The sequence below is a fragment of the Alligator sinensis genome, unplaced genomic scaffold (assembly GCF_000455745.1).
Source record: "Alligator sinensis unplaced genomic scaffold, ASM45574v1 scaffold54_1, whole genome shotgun sequence".
Taxonomy (NCBI): Eukaryota; Metazoa; Chordata; order Crocodylia; family Alligatoridae; genus Alligator; species Alligator sinensis.
Window position 1 is genome coordinate 3,348,637 of NW_005841962.1, and position 24,835 is coordinate 3,373,471.

General features: G+C 43.0%; 1 long non-coding RNA gene across 1 annotated transcript in view; it reads left to right on the forward strand.

Annotated features, from left to right (window-relative positions):
• The window catches only part of LOC112549773, a 62,059-nt gene extending 38,390 nt beyond the window's left edge, over positions 1–23,669 (forward strand). The window contains exon 3 of the long non-coding RNA XR_003093296.1: positions 21,038–23,669. This is a non-coding gene — a long non-coding RNA (uncharacterized LOC112549773). The remainder of the gene's footprint in view (positions 1–21,037) is intronic.
• Positions 23,670–24,835: the final 1,166 nt, after the last annotated feature.

The window sequence follows — 24,835 nt, forward strand, 5'->3', positions numbered from 1 at the left end:
TTGACCACAAGATGAACGTGAGCCTGCAGTGTGATGCGGTGGCTAGTAAAGCGACCAAAACGCTGGCTTGCATCCATAGATGCTTCTCAAGCAAATCCCGGGACGTCATTCTGCCCCTGTACTCAGCCTTAGTGAGGCCGCAGCTGGAGTACTGCGTCCAGTTTTGGGCTCCACAATTCAAAAAGGATGTGGAGAAGCTTGAGAGAGTCCAGAGAAGAGCCACGCGCATGATCAGAGGTCAGGGAAGCAGACCCTACGATGACAGGCTGAGAGCCCTGGGGCTCTTTAGCCTGAAAAAGTGCAGGCTCAGGGGTGATCTGTTGGCCACTTACAAGTTTATCAGGGGTGACCACCAGCATCTGGGGGAACGTTTGTTCACCAGAGCGCCCCAAGGGATGACGAGGTCGAATGGTCACAAACTACTTCAAGATCGTTTCAGGCTGGACATAAGGAAGAACTTCTTTACTGTCCGAGCCCCCAAGGTCTGGAACAGCCTGCCACCGGAGGTGGTTCAAGCGCCTTCATTGAACACCTTCAAGATGAAACTGGATGCTTATCTTGCTGGGATCCTATGACCCCAGCTGACTTCCTGCCCTTTGGGCGGGGGGCTGGACTCGATGATCTTCCGAGGTCCCTTCCAGACTTGATGTCTATGAATATTAATGGTGTTTCATTTTAATCACAGAAAAATGTGGATTTGGGGTTACTTTTTTAACCAAAAATTGGGTATTTGTTTAAATAAGAGAAAACCAGGATCACTGCTGATCACCATACACCCTCACATTTGTACCTGAATTAGAAACTTGAATCAGGAACCATTAGATGTTAGTATGTTTCTCTTATTAAATAGCTTAATAAATGAAACAAAAAAAACCCATAGCAAAAACAGTAGTTTCCTATGTAAGAGAATGTTTCATAATTCCAGAAAGCCCATTTCAGATATTACATATGAATTTAATCAGGAGTGATTAGAAGCTTTCTTGCTGTGATTACGTCTATCCTGTCAGTCAAGTAGATGTAATCCTACAACCACCTATGAACTATTTCATTATTTTGATTAGATAAAGAGAATGAAACTGTGGCTTTGAATCAATATCTATCTGACTGACAGCCGGAGTATAAACAGCAACTTCATTTTTTGATAACTTTTCTTCACGTGTATGTTAAGCCCATGAGCACATTACAGAAAATTAGATAAATCTGATAAACTCTATGAAGCTATAGTTCTTGTGCCGTCCTGGAGAACGTCACTTTAAAGACACAAGAGCATCTCATATATTGCATAATGGGTTTTTTTCATGATAATTAATTGTTGCATTTGGTGCATTACAGGTAATGTCCATATTTAAATATAGGTTGCATTTACTGCATTAGACAGTGATGTCAATATTAAAGTATAGGTCATTGTTCAGATATTTAATAAAAACCTTTCAATTATCATTTTAACTTGCCGTATTGTCCTTCCTCCCACTCCACTCATTCACTTTCTTGACAGCTGTCCTTTATTATCTGCAACAAAACCAAACCACTGTCTATTCAGAGACATTTTTGAATAACTTTGCTTTGAATAACTTTGAATAACTTTGAATAATAAGTTTTGAATAACTTTGCTTTCACTATTATGCTGCAAGCCTTTGTGTAAGAATGATAGTGAATTTAAGTACAAAAAAACCCAACTCCTTTACATCCTTCAGTCCAGGCTGAGTGCCTTGTGTAATGGGGTCCTGCCCCATGGGTGGCTAGGATGCCCATAGAATTTCCCCTCAGTCCCTGTCACCTTTAATTTCTTTGGGCTATATACCCTTCCACTCGCCTGCATGCCTTGATATAATTATGTTTTCAGAAAAAAGGAGGCTGCCTCAGGGCTCCCGAAGTGAGATCTCACAATTGTGAATACAGGTATCACTGCTCATCACCTTAAGGGATAGCTGTGTGGCCTCCTAATTTCCCCTTTTAGCCATGCCCAGTATAGGGTGTGAAGTGGGCCATATTCAATTCAGATTTGGCCCAATTCAGAGCACAGTGATTAGATTCATTGATTTGGATCGCTGTCCCGATTTGATGGAGGCGAAGCTGAATCTCAAGATTCTATGCTGATTCGGAGAATCAGCAATTCGGCCATAGACACAGCTTTAAATGTTTTTTCTACATACCTCAAGGTACCAGGCATGGCTCGTGAATGCTGAGATGGTGGGGCAGATGGAGTGTCCCACAGGAGCGCAGGGGATCCCTGTGTGCTTGGTGGTGGACCTGGAAGTGGACCGGAAGTACTTCTGGTCCACTTCTGGGGCCTCTGCTGAGCATGGGGGACCCACCCCTATGGCCCCCCTGGCTCGGTGATCAGCCACGGGGGGGACCCTGGGTGGCTCCCCAGACCCAGGAGGCAGCAGTCACTGAGCCAGGGGGTGGGAGGGGGGTCCCCTGCGCCCTCCATGGTGGATCCGGAAGTGGACTGGAAGTGCTTCTGGTCCACTTACGTGTCCATTGCCGAGCACGCGGGAGACTCCCTCTCCCCCCCACCCGTGCTCCCATGGGATGCTCTATCCACCCCACCATCTCAGCGTTCATGAGCCTCTTGGTACCTTGAGGTATGTAGAAAAACTTCTAAAACTGTATCCATGTCCGAATCATCTAATCTCTCTGAATCAATTTGAAGTGTTCCAATTCGATTTGGAGAGATTAAAGGGTCTCCTGGTTCGATTCGAGTTTGGAGATTCGGCCGCTGAATCAGGCTGAATCTCCACCTAATTGAATCAGCAACTGAAGCTTCGCACAGCCCTAATGCCTAACCCTTGCAGATGTTACCCATCATGGGGTATTAAGCCCCATGTTTGAAGTACAGAGGCCCAAGGCCAGGAGGGGCCAGGACACGGGGGCTGGAAGCTCCAACAGTGACAGAGACCCTTCCAGGTTTAGAGGCCCACATTGATTGGAGTTGACACTAGGCCTGAGGGCCCATGGATGAGAGATTGACTTGACTGGACAATCTTAACCCCTCCTGGGTTTAGGCTTGCATTTTCCCCCCTGTCCTGGGCTCAGGCCTCATTACCTCCAACAGACTCCACCCCCCCCATGGGCTGTGGGCCCCTTGGCCCTGCTGGTTCTTTCCCCCCACAGGCTGTGGGCCCCCTGGCCCTGATTCCTCTTTGCTGGTTATGGGTTTGCGAGCCCTGCCTGCTCTCCTAGCTCTGCAGCCATGGCCCTTCTCTTTGGCCTTGGCCCCCACCACCCCTGCATTCTCTATCTCTAAACCACAGGTCTTATCTGCTCGAGCTTAGTCAGCAGATAGTCAGGAGCCTTGCTGCAGCTCTTCTCTACATGGCTTCCAGGTCAGATGCCTGCCCAGCTCAGGCCCTGGGCTTATATCCTGCAATCCCCGCCCCTTTTGGATCATCTGGTTCCCTTGATTGCTGTCTGCTTCATCTGCAGCCTGCTTTTCCTGCAGCCTGCCTTCCCTTAAAGCAGGAAAAGCACCAAGTTCCCTGGTATATTTGTCCACCTATCAAAAGGTGACAAACTACAACAACAGGCAGTCTGAATTATTTTGTCAGTGTCTGGATTTTCATTCCTTTTCCTCAGAGGCTTCTTTACAGTTTTATATACTCATCAATAAGCACAACTCAACTGACAAATATGTCTCAAAAGTTCCAGTGTGGGTGAGGAAGGTGGAAGATGGCCTCAGGAATAAGCTAACTTGATAACCAACACATTTCCTTCTGGTTTCTCTTCCTTTTTTTAGTGGGCCAGACTCAAGTGTCCCAGAGATATCAGTCTCACAATCTGAAGAGCTAGCTTTTAGTCCCCAAATGTTAAAGTTGCTCAGAGACAAGATATTTAGCGTTAATATGGTAAAATGGCTGGCAGGAAAAAACTCTAAGGTAGGCAGTGTGATAAAGATTTCTGCAGCCAGGCCTTGCCTGGGGACTTTCTGACTTCTGTTACTTTCTGTAGAAAGGTGTATGTCTTGTAGAAAGCCAATGGTTAGTATAGGATGAGATGCCCTGTTAGTTCTGTGCACTTTCTTAATTAGCCTTTTGCTTCAAGGTTGGGGTTTTTTTCATTTATTTCACATAGAAGTGAATTCAGAAGGGTCAGCAGCATTAAAAAACGAAGTACCTTGTAGTGGTAGGTTGAGCTGAGAATCTTCTTGGCCTACGTTCTCTTTAAAATGAAATACAGAAAGAACACAAGAGCAGTCGCACAATCCTAGAGTCTCTGAAAGTAGTTCACTGGCTAGGCTTTGTAAAGAATCTAAAGCCAAAAGCTGCTTTAAAATTATTTGTTTTTTTGTTAATTGAGGAGGCATTTCCAAGCAGCCCAAAGCAAAGTCTTTTCTCATCAGACAATATTTAAAAGAGATTCAGCAGTCCCTTCAGTCAAATCAACACTAGTGACAACTTCAGAAGAAGAATGGGCTTTTTGGCTTCTAATAAACTACAAGCAGAAACTTATCTACATGTAGTGGATAGGATTGTCAAAAGCAATCTATTCCTATTTGAGTTGGTTGCACTGACAGTTTGATGTTAGTGTCAAGCCTTCTGAAAAAAGAGAGACCCCTCTTCTCCGCTGTGTCAGGTCATTTCTCATATAAGTAAACTGTTACTTAAGAAAGCTTATGCATCTCTGATTTAGTTGGTCTTTAAGGTGCAGATCTATCCTATCTTCTGCCTACTGTGGATGCAAAATGGAACTGTTAGCATTCTGAGGCTGGACATACTTGAGGATGACCCTTAGCTATGGAATTTCTTACTACAAATCTTTACAGTGAAATGACTTCTGTGCAAGCATTCTGTCTACAAATATAACTACAAAGTGGCCTATTAGCTTCAACTTTGAGCAGATAACAATGAGTTGGAGAATTTAGGATAATGTGAAAAATTAAGAAAATGATTAAATAACATTGTCCTTTTGAAGGAAATTAACCTTTAAAAATGTGTTGTATGTGGTGCCTGTGTATTATAGTGACTTGTGCATTAGAAATGCTGATAAGCAAGTTGCACAGTATTAGCCTGAATAAGCAATCCATAGTTGTAGCATATGTGAACAAGTAGATGTTTTCTCAGTCATAAAGGATATCTTACTTTTAGTTAGTAGTAGTAATATAGTAGTTAGAATATTTGGAAGTCAAGGCCTGAACTCTGTTTTTTGTTCTATTGCCTTTCTTTCTGAATAACAAGAATAAGTTGCTAAGGCCCCTAGCAGATATTTAGGATCTGGTATGGCAGGATGTGCGCTTGGTAAAATTCCTCAGATCCCACTGTGCACTCAGGACCTTTAAAGCCATGCTGCACAGCCTGGCATTAGTGACCAGTCCCTGATGCCTGGTCAGCTTTAAGCTTGTCAGCATGGAGGGAGCCCATGGGTTCTCCATGTGCTGGGACATTTAAAGTCAAGTTGGCTCCCTCCAGGCCAGCAAATTTAAATCCAGATTTTGCAGCTTGGCATTGAGGTGCATGTCACAGCTTTAGCATTCAAACTAAAATGTGATACAAACCTAACACTAAGATGTTCCGCATGTATCATGTTACAGGTCACCATACAATTAATGCCTTAATCATGCAATAAATGTAGTGTCTGCCAGGACCTGAGAATATTCAGGTGATTAATTCCTATTTAGGTGCCTAACATCTATTAATATCAATTGGCCTGTTACAATATTTTTTCTAGTTATGAAAGCTACTTAAAAACTTTTGAGTTTCTCAATTTTCCCTCTATCACTAGTAGACTTCCTTTGTAATTCTATTGACTGTAGCTTTTATTATGCTCCCAAAGTGAATTTGGTACATTAGAAATAGATGACATTTATTTAAACAGAAAATTCAAAGTAACTTTGCCTGAAGGACTTGTTGTTTTCCTTCACTTTTGTTACTAATAGTCTCTCAAGTCACTTCTTGGACATAAAAACGAAAAGAAAGACAGGTCAGTTTCACTAATAGAAAATGTGTTTCTGGGCAAGCGTGCTGTTTCCATTCAGTGTCCTTAAAGTCAAACAACAGGAAGTAAAATGGTAGATTAGTTATGTGAAGACAATGCAGAACTGGCTCTGGACTCAACCATTAAAATAATGTTTGTAGGTTTTTCCCTTGGTCTCAGGAAATGTATTGGCTTCAAATGCTATTTTAAAACAGCTGTAGTCTGTTTTCCTGAGACAAAATAGAGTTCGTCTCCTGAGTAAGCTGTCTTTTGAATATTTTCTTATTTTGAGTGAGCATGCATTCGGATTACCTTGTTTTAGAGAGATGTTTATACCATTATATTTGAATATGCCTGCTATACAAACGCATATTTTTAGATTTGAGATTATCTAGTATTTATGGAGTTAGACACCGGCGAGCTGAGGATGGAAGGAGCTCCTGCATGACCACATTTTTTGGTCTACATACAGAATGCTTGGGGATACAGGATATGCCCTCTCATGGGCCAGCAGAGCTACTCAGTCACTCAAAGGATGGAAGCTATAGAATGGTTTAAAAAGTTATTTATTTGTTGAAGGACACCTGTCTATGTTGTCTCTTTAATGAATATTGTCTGCTGGCAATGAAACGTAGGTGTACCTCTCCCAATGTCTAACCTAGAAGCCTGAGTCCTGTTGCTTTTTTTCACTCTGATCTTACTTTATTTAAAATATTTACAGTAGCAGAAGGTAGAATGATGGATTGAAAACAGAACAGCAGAAGGTAGAATGATGGATTGAAAACAAATAAGTTGGAAACATATGATCAAACTTCTGCAATTTACCTGGTGTGTTCCTTATCATACTTCAGATTTGTGTGGATTGTTTTGAAAATAAAGTAGTTGTAGTTCATTTCATACATGTTTTAGTTGTTAACTGATTTCATTTCCTCAGAATAAGACTTGAAAGAAACTGCTGCTTAGCAAATTTTGACTAATATTTAAGGACATCTTGTCTTCCATGTCCTGCCATCTTTCATGATTTTTTAGTTCTAAATGTTTTGCTGTCTTAGTAATCCTTTCAAACTCTTTAAAGGGCATTACCCTACCTAGAACATGAGCTATGTGTAGTCTTGAAAAAAAATAGATTTCTTGGATTAATTGTAATATGCTTCATAGAAAAGTATTTAGAGTTCATTTTAATGTAAAATGTTTTGCAGTACAAAAAGTTTGGAAATATGGGTATTAAATTCTCAGACTCTATGGCCACAATAAGTTATAACCAACAATCTGGAAAACATTTTGATTTGGTAATTATTTGTCTCTTTATATTATTGATCTCCCTAAAGGCAATGCAGATTTCTCTTGTCAATAAAATACATGCGTATGTTGATGGTAGACTGCTAGATTTCCGGGCAAGGGTCTTTTGGTTCCATATTCACTTCCCCTAGAAATTTTGCAAAACTTAGTAGAATTTTCTATGGAACTAATTGTAAAGACAATTTGGTATAATGAAATTTTCATACAAAAAAAACTCATGTAGGAAATACAAAATTCTGCTTTTAGCAAAGACTGACATTTCTCAACTGTTCATGAACTCAGCATACCAAGTTCTCATTCTCTTAGAGTTTGTAAGTGTAAAGTGGTTCCAGTGGCATGAAGCAGTTGGAAATAGCTGTGTGACATAGGACTCATGCCATGGTTGCTCCTCCATCCTTCCCCTGCTGTAAGGGGCATAGAGAAAAAGGGTTGTGGTTTAGAAGCGGTTGCAGCTGGCTGAATTCTGGCTACTCAAGTGGCTGTGAACAGCAGTGGGATGGCATCAGAAGGTGAAGTCTGAAATGGCACTATGTTATGCCAAAGGCTTGGGATTGCCGACTGACCTTCCAAGTGGGTAGCTAGAAGCATCTCAGCACCCTTCCATCTCCAAACCAAGACCTAAGCTTTTTTGCATACATATGCTGCTTTTGGTTATATCTGCAGTTCAGTTAAATGTGTTGCAGCTAGCATATGGGCATAGTTGCACTCGGTTTGGTCCAGTTAGCTACAGTAATGATAGCTGTACAATGCAGAACATGAACTGTTCTGGGGCTTTAGCTATGTATTTTGGTTGCTGGTAGTGAATACAGTCTCAGCGCCTAGAAAATGATAGATCTGAGGTTTAGATGAAATACTGGGACAACTCCAGGGAGTACAGTAAAGGATTAATTTATTTTGAGAAGCTTTTGAAAAGCTAAAATGACTTTATTTTAGGTTCCCTAGATTACTGTTTCTGATGATGAAATATGGAACGGTGGGAAAGAAAATAAAATAACTAGGAACAAGAAGCGCATGTGTGTTTAAACTCAAGTCTTACAGGCCAAACCTTCAAGAGGCTGAGCACTCTGAACTCACTCTGCCTTCTAGGAGAGTTTAAGACTCTCAATGTCTGGCTAGATCAGGCCTTTGATGCACCCTTCAGCTCTAAAATGTGACTCTATGGAAATGCCAGTGTGTGTGTTAAGAATCCAGGTGTGTTGTTTCTCAGTGACTTCTTATCATTATGTCCTATTAAAAATATATATTTTCCTCCTAATTGCTATCCCTGAAAACTTGGCCTAAGCTACAGTAGGGTGACTATATGCCATGCTTTTGCCAGGACAGTTTTGTTCAACACCTCTCCCAGGTATCCTGTCAGTTTGGTTGAATGTATGGTTTTGACCTGTTTTCAGAATGCCATTTCAGGTTGCTGGTACTCTAGGGCTCCTACACACATGCAGCAAGGCTGCTCTGACACATGGTGATCACAGCACGTCTGAGCAAACTCGATTAATTGAGTCTGCTGGAGCATGATAATTACCGTGCTCCAGCAGACTCCTGTGTCATGTACTGAAAAATGGCAGCAGGGGTGCTTTAACTAAAGGAGGCGAGAGGCTCCATACCAGCTATGAAATGACTGCCGGGAAGAGTTATTCATCTATTGACTCCTCTGTGAAATCCTATGAAATATGAACTTTCATTTCTACCCAGGAGAGCTTTACAATCTTTTCTCCAATGCCTGATAAAGTGTATTTGTGCCCAAAAGCTTGCGATTAAAGCATTTTTTTTGCAAAAATTGTGTTGGTCTAATAAAAGATATCATTTCTACTAGGAGTCCTGATTGCCTTTTCCTCTAGACCGATACTGCTACAACCTGGATACCTTATACATGTTCAAGCACTAACCTTGTAGCTGGTGACTCATTTTATAGCTAGATGGACGTTTATATGGCACAACATTTACTTTGTATGTGTGGCCAGTCTACATTTATTGTGCGATTAACCAGTTAATTGTGTAATATATGTAACATGACAGAGGGCAAACTTACAGATATAACTCTCCATGCACACTGGGGTTAGGCCTGCAGCGAGAAAAGGAATAATTGTTATAGTCCTGTTTCAGAGCAGTATTGTGCTTAAATGCACGTGAACATTTCTGAAATTTTAACCCCAGCAGTTAGTCCTTGATGGCTCAGATTTTAAACGTATTGAACCAACTCAACTCCTCTAGGACAACACAACACTGGCTTTAAAATGTTCTCATATTCCTTGGGTGCAAAACAAATTGTGCTTCATTTTCTGTATCTGCTTAACCATATACAGTGCCAGACACTTAGCTTACATAATTAGGCATCTAAATCTTTTTCTCAATTAGAGAAAATTGCTTTTGTTTCAACTTGCTTTTTTCCATTTATAGTCATTGAGCCAATATTAATTGTTAAAACTCAAATAGTAATTTGAAAAATAGATTATAGTTAATTACAAAGAGATGCACTAAGCCAACATGCAGAACATCTGCTGCCTTATCCTGTGGTCATTAGAACTGGTGGACATTTTGCCATTACCTTCAGTTGTTTATAGTAGTATTTGGTCCCTTGTAGAAACAGTAGTAAGCAGGAGAGGAGTGCAGTCAACTTGGATGCAAGTTTATTTATAAATTATTTTCTCATGAGAACTAATTAGCAGTTACGTGCTTGTAGTCTGACTATTTGGGTTAGATTTGTATTTCTGAAGTTGTTGTGATAAATTATATAAGCAGTAGCATGTAGACTTTGTTTTGGCTCTTCAGTTTTAATAGGATGATTTTCTCATCACTGTTTTTGTGTGTTGTGGTTTATGGGGATACTATTTACTATGTTCCTTCAAAACATGCCAGAATAAGATGGGTATGCTATGTAATAGGGCTGTGTGAAACAGCACTGTTTTGTTTCAACTTCTGTTTCACCGTTTTGAGTTTTGTTTAGTTGTGAAAGCACTGTTCCGTTTCATTTTGTCAAAACTGCTTCAATGTTTTGACACTGTATCAACGTTTTGCCCATAGGCTATAATAGGGAAGCACAAAACTGCCCATAACTTTGTCATTTCCTGCCTGATTTAGATGAAACTTACAGGAAGGGTAGCCCCTTCTGAGGCCGTAACATCTGCCAAATCCAAGGAGATAGGTGCAGGGGTTTCTGGGAAACTGCACATCAGGCTGCTGACAAGCAAAACTTGTGACGTGTGACTGTGTGTGTGTGTTAAGGCACACTGTCACTGGTGCTGGTGCCTCTACATGACACGGTAGTGTGTCCCAATGAGGCTTCCTCCTCCCCTACAGCCTCAGTCCAGTCCACCACTTTAAACAACAACAGGTAAAATAATAACTTAGTGAGCAGTAGCATGGTAGCTCCAGCAGCATCTCAGGCAGCCAAACTATGACAGAGCCTTTCTTTCCTCTCCTGCAGGAGCTTCTTCTCCAGCAGATGCCAGAGAACTCTCCCTGCCAACCCCAGCCCTGGGGCTTAGATGTGCCCAGGGCCCTATGTTCTTCCGGTCAGGTGCCAGGAGTGTTTCTCTAAGGACATGGCACTGGCAGACAAGTTCCTTTGGGTCAATCTAATCTGGTATCTTTCAGCAGACTAACTGAATAGTTAGGGAAATGTATCTTAGCAAGCTTTCGAGTTGAAAAACCCTTTGTCATGCTGAGGAAACACCTGCAGTTGGGGGGTGTGTGTGCATGTGTGCGTGCGCACTGTTCCTGGATGGAAGGAATAGTAAAGAAGCCAGAGGCTGGTATGCAATGCAGGCAAGAAAGCCAGTCCGTGAAAATGGAAATGGAGACATCAGGGGGTGAGGGACGGGCTGGGGTGCCAGGGGGATGGGGGGGATAGGGGGATGTAGCAGCGTGGGTAAAAGTGGAGAGGTACCTGGGGAGTCAGATGTCCAGCAGGTAGTAGTGTGTCAGAATTCCAATATCTATATTGAGTCCATCAGTTTCTGTACCTACCAGCTAGGAGGTTGATGAAGTGCAGTTTATAGGCTCGTCTGTGAAAAGCGGTTTGTAAATTCAAGCAAGCACTGAACCTTGCTAACCTCATCACCAGAAGCCAACTTCCTACAGCCCAAAACATACTGAATGAATCCAGGCCATGCCATGACAAGACATGCAAAGCCTGACAGCAATATCTCCAGTATGGAGATACCTTCACAATACAATACAATTCTCCATCAGGGCACTAGGTGCCCTGAAGGAAAATATGTGGAGACACAAAGCAACAACTGTGCACCAGAATGAGCTCAGACCGAAAATCTATCAAAGACAACAACAGAACACCACCTGCCTTCAATCTATCAGGCCTGATCCTCAAAAGGAATTTACAAACTACTTTTCACAGATGAGCCTATAAACTGCACTTCATCAACCTCCTAGGTACAGAAACTCAATATAGACATTGGAATTTTGACACACTACTACCTGCTGGACATCTGACTCCCCAGGTACCTCTCCACTTTTACCTGCGCTGCTACATCCCCCTACCCCTCACCCCCCCCAGCACCCCCGCCAGTCCCTTTACCCCCTGATGCCTCCATTTCCATTTTCACTGACTAGCTTTCTTGCCTGCACTGCATGCCAGCCTCTGGCTTCTTTACTATTCCTTCCATCCAGGAACAGAGCACACACCAACTGCAGGTGCTTCCTCAGCCTGACAAAGGGCTTTTCAACTCAAAAGCTGGCATCCCAGGCAGTTAAGCTGAGTTCACATGGAGCCTCAGCTCCACTGCAACCAGCAAGCCTCAGGCCTGTCAAAGACATGACAGGTATGGCCTTTCCCCAGCCAGGACTGTGTGTGTGCGTGTGGTGGTTGGAGGTTATGGCACCTCCTACCTGCCTTTCACCAGGAGGATCTTTGGTCCTGGCATTTTCTGGGGCTGCCATGCCGCCAGCAGTCCCACCAGGCCTCCCAACCCTGGCAGAGTGCAGTTTTAGTGGTCTTGCCCAGGACCTGGGGCCTCCTTTTCCATAGCCCCTGGCCACACCTCCAAGTTCATCCTGATACAGAAGCTCAGTGGGGACATGTTCTTCCCCTGCTGGCTGGTGATGCAGTGAGTGCCCCTTCCAGCTCTGAGAGTGGGGCATTAAATGGCTTTTAAAAAATGAAGAATGGAAATAGATGCAGCTGGAGTGAGGAGGGTGGCATTCACTGCATCTGGAGCTTGGGGAACCCCAGCAGTGGGAGGTTCAGCTTGAGGAACACCAACTGCTCCACCAAACCAGGATCCAAGCAGGTGCGGTGGGGTGTCATTACATCCCCAGCAATGCTGAATACTCTCTTGCTTAGAACACTGGTTGATGGACAGGACATTTGTTCGCGGGCAACTGTGACCAGATCTGGCCACATCTGGCTGTGAGTTGCCCAATAGGCCAAGGGATCAAACAGCAGCGGCTCCACTTCCTTGGCGAGATAGGTACCCACCAAGGCCTGAGTGCTACCTGCCTGATGGTGGGATCTGATGCCTCTGGACCCCACCATGCAAGCCATGCCCCTGGCCCACATTGGCAGCACCTGTGGTGGAGGAGGAGACTGGCTGGTGGATGGCCTGCTAGCATGGAACAGTGGATCCCTCTCTTCCACATCCCCCTGCCTCTGCAGTTCTGCCTTCCTGACTCTCTTCACCAGCACCTCTGTCCACTGATCCAAGGTTTGGCTGCTGCATAAGCTGCCCTTCACACTCAGGTTACACATGGTGGCTAGCACATGGACCGTACTGGACCCCAAGAAATCAAGCCATTTCCTGATGTTCTCCTTCAGCTGCCTCACCAGTGTGTGCATGTCTGGTGACAGTGGCTTGCCCAACCCAGGAACATTGATCCCCTGGCAGCTCTCCATTTGGCTCTGAAGTTCCTACACTAGAGGGATCACCTGGCTAAGGAGGGCATCGCCAGTGCTGAGGGTCTCAGTGACCTTGAGGAAGGGCTTGGGGACCACCAAGATCTGGGAAATGGTATCTCACTCAGTTCTGTTAAGGGGGCTGCTCATCCCAATCTCCCTGACCAAGGCCATCTCATGGATGGCCTTCTGTTGCTCCACCAGCCTCTCGAACATCAGGCATGTGGAATTCCACCGAGTCTCCACATCCAGCATGATTTTGTGCTGCAGGATGTTCAGCTCTGCTTGTTTGTCCTGCAGCATCTTGCCCCCCTTCATGCTCCAGTGGAAGTAGCCTGCCACCTTTCTGCATTTGGAAATGAGCTCGCTGGTGATGCTGGCATTGTCGCTGGGAGCACTGTCCCCCTCCAAGTTGTCCCTGACAATGAGGTAGAATTTTGTTGGCGTTTCACTGTGTGGCACATAAGTTTGCATTGTGGACTGCCTTGACCATATTGGCTCCATTGTTGGTGACCATGACCCTGTGGGTGAGCTTGCCTTGCCCAAGAAGCCACCTGTGCACCAAACAGTTAATGGCCCCCATGATGTCTGTTGGCGTCTGGGACCCATCCATCACTTCCACTTGAAGGTGAGCCCACCAATGGCCTGACTAGTTGCACCAGTGCCCTGTGAGGGAGAGGCATGATCTCCACCCCGGCTGCTCCAGATGTCCGAGGTGAAGTGTAAGGGCATGTGTGGACCTGCCTCTATGCAGCTCCTCACTCAAGTACTCCCTGCATGCCTCATGCAGGGACGGCACCACCGTCCTGGTGAAGGTGGTGTGTGCGGGCACTTGATAGGATGGGGCCATGAGCCGCCTGAACCCTGGCCGCTCAACTAAGGAGAAGGGCTGGCCATCCACAGCAAGCATCTCCCCAATGCTCTGGGTGATCTCATTCGCCCTTGCAATGTGCCCCACTTTCTGTCCACCTTTCTCCCACTGTTCCAGGGTGGCCTGCCTCTGCTTTAGGGGAACTGGGGACTTTGGAGTGAGAGAGGGACTTCCCTTTGGGCATGCTCCCACTGGTGCCAGGCTGAGGAGGAGCAATGGCAAGGGGGTGGTGCCTGTGGAGATATATCAGCATCCCTGTGGTACTCATGTGTTTTGTTCCCTTGCCCCAGCTGGTTTTGCCTCGGCAGTGCAGGCAGATAGTGTATTTGGGATCATCTCCCAGCTCAAAATTATCCCAGACCACTCTACCTGCTCGCTTCTGGGATGCGGGTGCATGTGTGGATGCTGCCTTTTCCCCCTCCTTAGCAGGCAGAGGCACAGCAACAGGAGGAGCGGACTCAGATGAGCTGCTTGCCTCTGCAACCTCTACCTCATCCTGTTGTGAAGTGCCTTCTGGGGAACAAGACCTGGCTCTAGGGGGAACTTGAGGGGTGTGGAGCATAAAGTCGTGTGATTCCCCCTCCTTTCCCAGAATTTCCCTTGCTATGGTACTCAGATCCAGCTCCAGCTCTTCCTCTGGCACTGGAAGGCTCACTATGGGAAGTGAAATGGAGGTGGAGGAGACTGTCATGCTGGTCCTGGTGCTGCTGCTTGTTGTCATGATGGTGGTGGATGGGGGTCTATGGCTGGTGCTCTTGAAGGGGATGCAGACTCAGGCACAGGCAGTAGCACTGGCACTGCTCCCCTCTCCTTGCTGCTTGTAGAACTGGAAGCCTTATCCCTGCTAGTTGTAGGAAAGAGGCTGTCTCTCAATTTGTGGGGGGAGACTTCTACCTTTCCCTCCACTCCCTCTTTCACCCCTTCCTGAAGGCTTGCCACCTGCCTTTCCACCATGCTTCATAATGTGTTTCATAGTGTCTTGTCTTTATAAAAATATATAAATGTATATGTGCCTTTCTGTATAAATTCTGTTATAATATGCAAGATATAAATGTATAAAATATATAAATGTATGTACCTTCCTATATAAATTCCATAGTATAATATCCAATATAATTATGAAATTGAAAAGAATAAATCAATGAATATAATAATAAAATGAAAGGGTCTAGAAAGAAAGCAAAAGGTATTGCAGAATCCCACTTGCTAGGCTAGCAAGTAGGAAATCAAATCAATGGTAGTAGTAGCCTTTGTTGTCTAATGTTCTTGAGCTGCTGGAATATAGCTCAGTAACTGTCAGATCCCAAGGCACAAAGCAGGCCAGTTCAAACAATGCTGCCTTTAATGCTGTTTTTCCATCCCTCCCACAGAGAACTGGGATTGGAAGGGACCTCAGGGAAGGATCACAGTCACTAGCGAGCTACACAGTCAATGTCAGACTAGTTCTTCCCCACTCTTCCCCCTCCCTCTACTTACTTTCTGTTTCCCTGCAGGTAAGCCCAGCTTCAGCTTCGAAACTCGAAATGTTTCAAAAGTTTTGAAACACTTTGATTGCCCTCATTTCATTACGCAGCTATCTCAAAGCCCTTTGTTTCATTTCAGTGTTGCTGTTTCAAGCTCAAAACAAGTCGAAGCAGCGTCGAAAGGAAACACCCAGCACAATTTCACACAGCCCTACTGTGTAATAAACTGTTTTAATGGAGCCCACAGGCACTGTTATGGATGGGAACCTCTCACAATTTGTAGTATGAATTCATTATTTTCAGGGTTTTATCGCTTGATCATTAAAAAAAAAAATGCTGTAAGACAAAATGTTGGCTATAATGTTCCATCCTTGGAGAGAATTAATGGTAATCATATATTTGGTATTATAAAGTAGCTTTGGAGGGGGAAGTTTTATTGCCTCCCCCTCTCCCCCTTTCTTAAATTTCAGAACAAAATTATCTTCTATGCATGTAAAGATAGCCTAATACTTGCAGTATTCTACTCTGTGTTTGCAGTTATGGATTCATTTTCCATGTCTGTACTGGGGATAGGTTATGAAGTTGCTATCTACAGTACCACATATTCATTGTTATCTATTCCAGTATAAATTAGCTAAATTTTTCTTTACCAAACATAGCAACTGTGCTTGGCACATCATCTTGGATTTAGGTTTTCTTTTTACTGTAAAAATTGTATAATGACATCCATCTTACTTAACAGGTACTGTGTTTAGTTTAATTTCTTACTTGTAAAGATATGGAGAATATACTATATTTTCTCACATGCAACATATACATTTTCCCCCAAAAAATCAGTCTCCCAAAAGTTGGGTGCATGTCTTAAGTGGGAAGCAGTTTTTCTTGCTGGAAAAGAAGCAACTTGGAGATTAATGTGCTTGGTGGGCATATCCACACCTCACCCTGAGTGCATAGTTGGTACTGGGCAGTCCTGGTGGTGCACAGATAGTTTTTGACCCTACTGAGCAGTAGCAATGAGCTACTGTGTAGTAGCTTGTTGCTGCTGAGCAGTAGCAGTCAGGGTGGATAAAAATCATGATTTTTTTTAAAACAGAAAAAAAATTGGATATTTTTTTTTCAAATTGGATTTTTTGATTTTTTTTTTTTAATCATCAGTAAAATACTAAATTTCTCTCATTTAAAAAATAACCATTACGATTAAATCTCATCACAAACATGCTAAACCTACACTTATAGTCTCATAAAAATGAATCAATGGCTGTCACACTCGCACACATTGTGTTACCTACCAATCAAACATGGGCATTCATTTCAGTTTTTCATCTCATGAAAATAGCTCTAGTCTCTGTCCAGCCTAACTACCAGCTCTTGCTTCTTGAAAGTTCTGGGCTTTCAATTTCTGTTCCTCAGCAGTCTAAAGTGACACATGCAAAGACACAGGCTGGATAGGACTGTTGTTGTTCTGTGCTTATGTGGTGGTGGAGCTGGGCCAAGCAAGGCAGAGGAGCTAGTTAAGACACTGTCTTAAAGAGGCATAGTAAAAGGAACAGTGGAGTGGACTGGAAAGAAAAAGAGAAGACATTATTCAGTAGTACACACACAGCTTCCTGTATTCCCCCACACTTTTTTGCCACAGAAAAACTGTCATGGCTTCTGGGCATAAGAGAGACTGTATCTGGGAATATTTTGAAGAAATTCCTTCCCTGGGTAAAAAAGGAAAATGTGTCCAGTGCAGTGCAAGAAGGAGATGCAGGGCCTAGTTGCAAGAATGAAACACACAATGAAAACTGCTTATTGGGAGAAAATGATGTGGATTAAGATGTGGATATGTCTGAAGAACAATGTGGATCGATTGGTTAGTAAATTAAATTAAATAATTCATTTTGCAATGCATCATTCTTCAAGATTCTCTCTATGCCTTTTAGTATAAGTCTGATTTAACAAGTAAATTCCCAAGCTGTGTTGGATGTTGCTAGAAAAAAAGTTTAGCTTTTTAATTAGGTTTAGAATCTATCACCCAAGTTTTCGGTACAGAAAGCTGCAGTAAGAAAAATCTAGAGTTGCCAGTTGCCACTGGGTGTCATTTTCTTATTTTATATTACATAATACATTCCCCTTATTTTGAAACATCCTGGCCCCAGACCATAATGGTGATGCCATAAGTCTATTCCCTATTTTACTTCAACATAACTCAGCTTTCCCAAGGGAACCCCCTTCTTATACTTGTTTTCTCAAAAAACAGAAGTGCCAGTGAGTTCAGTGGGGCTTACTCCAAAATTAGGTGCACTCTAAGTACAGTCAATCTTAGCTTTTTTGGTCATTTGGAATTGGATCTGCATCCTTGCTGAAAAAAATGTAAATGATTAACTGAATAATAGAGTGAGAAGAACTGTGAAGAATGACTATTCAAAAATCATTTTTGTTTCAGGATCCCATTTAAGCATAAGAGACTTTGACTCTCTATCTGCAAAAACTTCAGAGTCATCCATTGGTACTTTTAGCACTAGTGCTGCAACTAAACATATTTCAGACAACAAAGTATCAGTAGCAAGCAAAAGATTTCAACCATCCAGTAAAACCACCACCATGGATGGGTTTGTAGTAAGGACCAGCAACTACCAGCAAGACACCATAGATGAAAAGATTGCTCGGTTCATTTATGCCGCAAATTCTCCTTTTTGCATTGTTAACAAACACTTCATTGGCATGGTTGGGTCCTTACAACCAGGCTACACTACACCTGGTAGAGCAGACATTGGTGGAAGGTTGCTAGATACAGTGTATGAGAAGGAACTTGAACAGTGTGCAAGAAATACTGAGGGGAAATTTGCCAGTTTAAGCCTTGATGGGTGGAGCAACGTACACAATGATCCATAATATGTGCCTGTGTGACAACAGAAGATGGGGATGAATTTCTTTCAGAAACAATAGATACATTGGGAAATGCCCACACAGCAGAATGTTTAAAAGAAGTGGCAGTGAAAGCTGTAATAAACTGTGAACAATAATTAAACTGTCACACGCGCAGTTTTGTCACAGACAATGCTGCAAATGTGGCAAAGATGAGAAGATACTTAGAAGAAGAAACGGAAGGATGCTTCTTAATAACATATGGTTGCAGTGCCCATTTAATGCATCTTTTAGCCAAAGACTTAAGTACTTCACCAAGAATAAAAGAAAATGTTGTTGAAGCTGCAAAATATTTCCATAACAACAATTTTGCTTTGGCTTCACTGAAGAGAGCAGGAGGATCTAAACTAATTCTCCCTCAAGATGTTCGATGGAATTCTGTGGTTGATTGTTTTGAACAATTTATTAACAACTGGCCTATACTCGTAAAAATTTGTGAAGAAAACCACGATAAAACAAATGGAAGTATCTTATCCAAAGCATTTAACATTGGATTAAAGAGGAATGTAGAGGGTATACTCAGTATACTGAAGTCTATATCCATAGCCTTAAACAAACTTCAGAGAAATTGTGGCTGCATTGGTGATGCTGTCGAAATTTGGAAGGCACTTCAAGAGACATTGAAGAAAGAAATACCTAACCACAAATTTAAACTGCAGGCAATAAAGAAGCAAATGGATCAAGCACTAACTCCACCTCCATTTTCTTGCGAACTTTTCAACCCCAGATATAAGGGTAAATGCCTAACTTCTGAAGAAGATGATGCTGCCATGGCATGGGCATCTCAAAATCACTCCTTAGTTATGCCAGTCGTAATAAATTTCAGGGCTGGAGAGGAGCCATTTAAGCAGTACATGTTTACTGATGAAGTTTTGAACACAGTCACTCCCCTGAATTGGTGGAAATCATTAGCCAGGCACCTTGAAACAAGAGTTCCTTCAGTTACTAAGCCAACTTTTCACAGCAGTAGCTTCCTCTTCAGGCACAGAGAGAATATTTTCATCATTTGGTATTATTCGCTGAAAGCTAAGAAATTGACTGAATGTTGAAAAAGCAGGAAGACTCATATTTCTGTTTCAGTCTATGAATAAAAATGACAGTGGGAGTGGGGAAGATGAGATCTAGTTGTAGAAGTTTTAAGGACACGTATGATTAGTGTTGTGATGACTTGTCTGTTAGAGTTAATAACATTTGAAAATTTTAAAAAGTTTAAGGACAGATGTTGTAAAATGCTGTATTGAGTTGTAAATTAACATGTTTTAGTGATCAGATTTGTGCCATTGTTTAAGAAATATGTGAAGAAGTATCAGTGGAAAACTTGATTTAAATCGTTGATCAGGGTTTTTGCTTGGTGATTTAAATCAATTATTTAAATCTCATTGATTTAAATCAATCCACCCTGGTAACGGTGTCACAGTTAGCACTTCCCAACATTATGGTGCTGTAGTGATGTAGAGGTGCCTGCTATGTAGCTGCCAAAATGGTGCAGTCCTGGGATAACCCTCTCAAAGCCAAAACTATTGACTGAGCAATGTAGCTTGTACCTGAAGTAGCAAGTCATCTCCTGGTAGTGTCTTGATGAAGCTCGTGATGTGGTACAACAGTTTCTCTATGAGTACTTATATAAAGAACTGCCTACAGCAAAGAGCTAAGTCTTGGTACTGCCCTTGAAAGGGTCTGGGAACTAACCTTGTGTGACAAAGTAAGTCTTCCTGGGAATACAGTGTCCAGGAAGTGTGACATCCCAGGAGGTAGTCTGGATGAGGCAGCTGGCATCAGCAACTTCCTGGTGACACACTTACTGGACACTGTGTGTTTCCAGGAGGACTAATTCTATGTCACGGAAATGAGGTGCATGTTTTATTTGGAGGCGTGTATGTAATGGAAAATAGTCTTACCATATTTTATTATATGAAGAAGACCTAAGGAGGGCAATGTCTTCTTCATCTTTGCATCAAACTATCCAATCAAGTAGGTGCCTTGCAGTGTACAAATGCTGAGTCTGATTTGTCAGTCCTGTTAACTAAAAAAGGCCCTTCTTATAGAAAAATGGTGTTTCCTGTAGTCAAGGTGGGGTGGGGGGACTGTAGGAAAGATTGAGGATTTCCCAGTGTCAAGGCCCCTTATACAATCTGGTCTATTTTGTAATATCTTGGAGGTAAATGGTTCCATAAGAAAAAATTATGCCTGTTCGTTCTAATGTGTACTTTGAATTGCCCCCAGCCAAGCAAGCACCAGTTTCCTGTCCTGAATGGTACAGGAGGCAAGAGGCTACAAAAGATCTGGGCAAAAATGTAAATTAATGAAGGGATGGACAAGGAGCTAACTCCCTCTTATTGTTTAAAGAGAAGCAGGAAACCATTGCAAGAGGGTGAGGCCCTCCCTAGTGTAATCAAATTAAATCCCCAAAGAATGGGCTTAGTAATATAAAGATGATGCAGGGGGGAAACAATCTCTATATATGCATTATATCTTACTTAGTGAAAGTATATGCCAGTAGAAATTACTATATTTTCTCACATACCATACACACCATTCCTCCCCTTACCTTCCCCCCCACCCCAAATTAAGTCACATCTTAAGTAGGAAAGGTGATCTTCTGCTTGGAATAGAAACACCTCTATTTGGTTCCTACTCCACAACCAACTGGCTGGCGGCAGCAGCAGTAGCATTTCTGTTTGGGCAGCTGAAGGGGTTATTTGCTGTAATGGCTCATTGGTTTTTTTCATTTCACAGGTGTTAATGATCATCCCGCATTTTGATGGTCTTGATGTTCCACTGATCAAGATAACCTTTCTTCTGGCAACTTTTCTGTTTGCTAGCTACTCCTGGTCTCTCTCCAGGACTATATTCTTTTTCAAAATAGTACATCCACCAATGGAGACCATCCACCCATGGAGAGCAGTCTTCAGCAGCAGATGGAGTTTCAGAAAAAAGATTAAACAGGAGAGGGAAGGTGATTGAGCTGAAGATTAGGTTTTTTTTTTCTCTTTGCAGCCTTAACTCGGGCTGGTGGGGAATCTATTTTGTCTTTATTTTGTCTTCCCAAAAGTAAGGTGTTTTTTTTACTTGGGGACATGTGGTATGTGTGAAACTGTGATATTAATGAATTAGTTATCTGAGTCTCTTCAAGTATGTGTAATTTTATGTGCAACTTGGATCAGGAAACAAGTGTGTCATTCACTTTATTATTATTAGTATGATTATTATGATGATGATGATTATTATTATTTTACAATATCTGCAACAGTCATCAGTTGTGGAGCTCAATTTGTGAACCTCTTAACACTCTGAATAGTTCCAACTGAAGTCAGTAGTAGTGAATAGGATTGTTTGCAACCAAGGTCTGTAAAACCAAGACTGAACTATTTACTTTGGACCTATGGATATCCCTTTGTTGGGAAAAGGGAGAAATCCAAAAATTTGATATTGCTTATCTCAAATGCTCAAAAATCATGCAATTGAAAAAGAACCAAGAGTTTATTTTTATTTGTCTTCCTAATATCAAGACTTTAGGATATATTAGGATTACATAACCACGGGGGCTAGAAATCTGTGTTATTTATAACTCCTGAGGTTCTCACTTAATCATTTGTGCCCAATCATGTCTGTAACTCGAAATAAAATCAAGAGAACCGATCATGTTGCCAATTCTTATAAGTTATAGGTTTGGAGAACCATATTTTTTTACAAATTCTATATCTGGAACCCATTAGAAATTTAACAAATACATACTGTATTTACTCAAATCTAAGTTGACCCTGAGTTTAAGACAATCCCCCAATAATTAGATTCTATATATGAAAAATTGATATAAAAGGTTATAATTTTCTAAGTATAGAATCTAATTATCAGAGGGTTGTCTTAAATTATTCCCTTCACCACTTGTACAGCAAGGAAAGCAGTGGCTGGGGGTGTCAGCCCCTTGCCCTCTGTCCCCCTCACTTCTTCCCCTTGCAGCATTCCTACTATCCCCACCACTGGCACCCAGCACCCCCATAATCTCTGCCCCTTGCCCTCCCCATCTCCTTCTGTCCCATGCTGCTTGTTCCCTCCCTGAGCACAGCACATGGGAGTGTAGTCCCTGCTGTCCATGCAGCAATCTAGCAGTGCTGATTGTCCAGGCAGGGGCCATTCAGTTGTCAGAACTGCTGATTGACTGGGCAGGGGACAGAGTGTGCTCAGGAGGGAACCTAACCCAAGACAGAGCTGAGCTGTGCCTGACAGTAATGGGTGGGGAAGGGGTGGGGCGTTGGGTGGGCAGGACAGAAGCTGCAGAGGGTAAGTGCGGGGGTGGGCATAAGATTACTATGGGCTCAGGGCCAGAGTCAGAACCACAGCAGTCACCCTCCCCCCTCTTACCCTCCTCCTTTGTACATGAATCTAAGATGGGGGGCCCCACCCATGTTGGGGTATCTTGTTTTAGATTTGAGTAAATATGGTAATTTATTTCTAATTTTGATATTTACATCATGGAGTGAAAGTCTGAAATTGGCAGGTGTGATTTAGATCATAATGGGTGTGTATTATATTGGAGCTGTTCTAAAGATAAATAGGACTGAGCTTTCAAGGGCATTCAGTCTATAACCTTTCATAAGCACTTCACTGGGGAAAATAAAAAGATAATGAAAATTTCTTATTTCATATTTTCTCGTGTTCTTGAATAACTCAATATTTATTGTGTTGTTTTTCATTCTTTTACTTACTGATTAACAGGGATCTTAGAAAACAGAAAGCCATGGGTTTCCCCTTTTTATCAGAGAAAACATGGATTTCTCCTTTTAGCAGAGAAACCCACAGATTCCCAGCTTTTGCAAAGAGCTCTACAGGCTGGTTGAGCTCCAGCCTGCAAGAGCTGTTTGCAGACAGAGTGGGAAACCCCCAGCCCTGGCCAGAGGGGAAGGGGGAGGGGGGAAGGCAAGGCCTGAGGCGCTCAGTCAGCTATGGCTCGGCTTAGCTCAGCTTCACTCTTTGCTCCTGAGGTAAATTGGACTTGCAGGGGGCTTGGGGCTCCTCTGGCAGGGCTGGTGGGGTTGTGGGTCATGGCTGAGGGGCACTGGCAGGGTAGTGGGGGGCCAGGAGCCCACCCCACCTCCACCCAAGCAGGCAGAGGAGTGGGGGAGCCGGCTCCATGCTGCTTCTGCTGTAGCTGCTTGCTGTTGGGGACAGGGAGCTGCAGACTTGGGTCCCTGGCCCCATAGCCCTGGCAGCTGCAGGCCCCCTCCAACAGGGCCAGGATGCGGGGCTGTGGGTGGGGGCAAGAGGCATGAGTAGGGTGGGAGGCTGTTGTGGGGGCAATGAGGAGCACCAACAGGGTTGGGATGGCTTTGGTGGTAAGTGAAGGGCACCAGAAGGGCTGTGGGAGGCATTGGGGATGAGTGGGGGGCTGGGGGGTCATTGGGGGGTGAAGTGAGAGTTTTTTTTTTTTTATCAGAGAAAATCAGGATCCCTGCTGATTAATAAAGCTCATCTGGGTAACAGTCAAAATAACAGGTTATTTTAAAAAAAATGTTTATTATTGTGTGCAGGATGGTAACATTTTGTTTGATTAGTTTGAAAACATTGTGACAGCTGTTAAATATTGATTGGTATTAAAGGACAGATATATCAAGGAAATAATTATTGTGATATGCCATTATTTTTACCCCAGGGTAAAACTGAGGTCCAGTATATTTATTTGCCATATATGCATTTACTCCGTGCTCATTTCAAACATGAGTTACATACATGTGCAGGGCTGAGTGCAGGATTTTCAGTTACTCAAGGCCTTCAAAATCTCATGGAACAGGTTTAACAGGGCTCAGAGGATGATGACTGGCAGAACAAATGATCAGAAGTCATGAAAATAGATGCTTTTTGTTCTGAGGAGATTTAAAGTCTATTTTGAATGCATTGTGTGGCACTTGCTTTCCCTATCCAAAGATATTTCTTTAAATAAAATTTCCTTAACATTTCTGGCAACCATGTTTCCTGCAAATTGTAATATGGAGACGGTGGCGTAGGGTACTCATTCTGTTCAACCCACTCATTTCCCACCTTCCAGATACACTGTTTGGTGCAGTGCTGCATTGCCCAGCTCCTCTGGCCAGGTAGAGGCAGCGTAGGGTTTGTCCCACCACTGCAAAGACTCCCCTGCTGTGACAGACTCCTGGATCCTGTCGGATCCTGGCACCCCCTCATAGTTGGCACCTGAGGTGGGTCTCCCCCTTCCCTCACCTTAGTTATACTACTGTATGGGCAGGTTCCACTGCATGTAATGGAACCTAGGGGGTCACACACCTGCTTCTAAAGTAAGAGTACTGCATGGCAGATTAATGCAATGATTCCCAAACAGGCTGCTGTAAGATCCTGCCAAGGGTACTGCAAGGTGCCACACAATGTTAACACTGTTGGGTGTTCATTTATACAAAAATGATTCATGAGATAAACCCGGGGATTTCAAATAGGAACCCATGGTGTTAAAAGCACCCTGTCCTTTTGTGGTTTTTTTGAGTTACTTACAACAGAAAAATTGCTCTATTAATTTTCCATAGT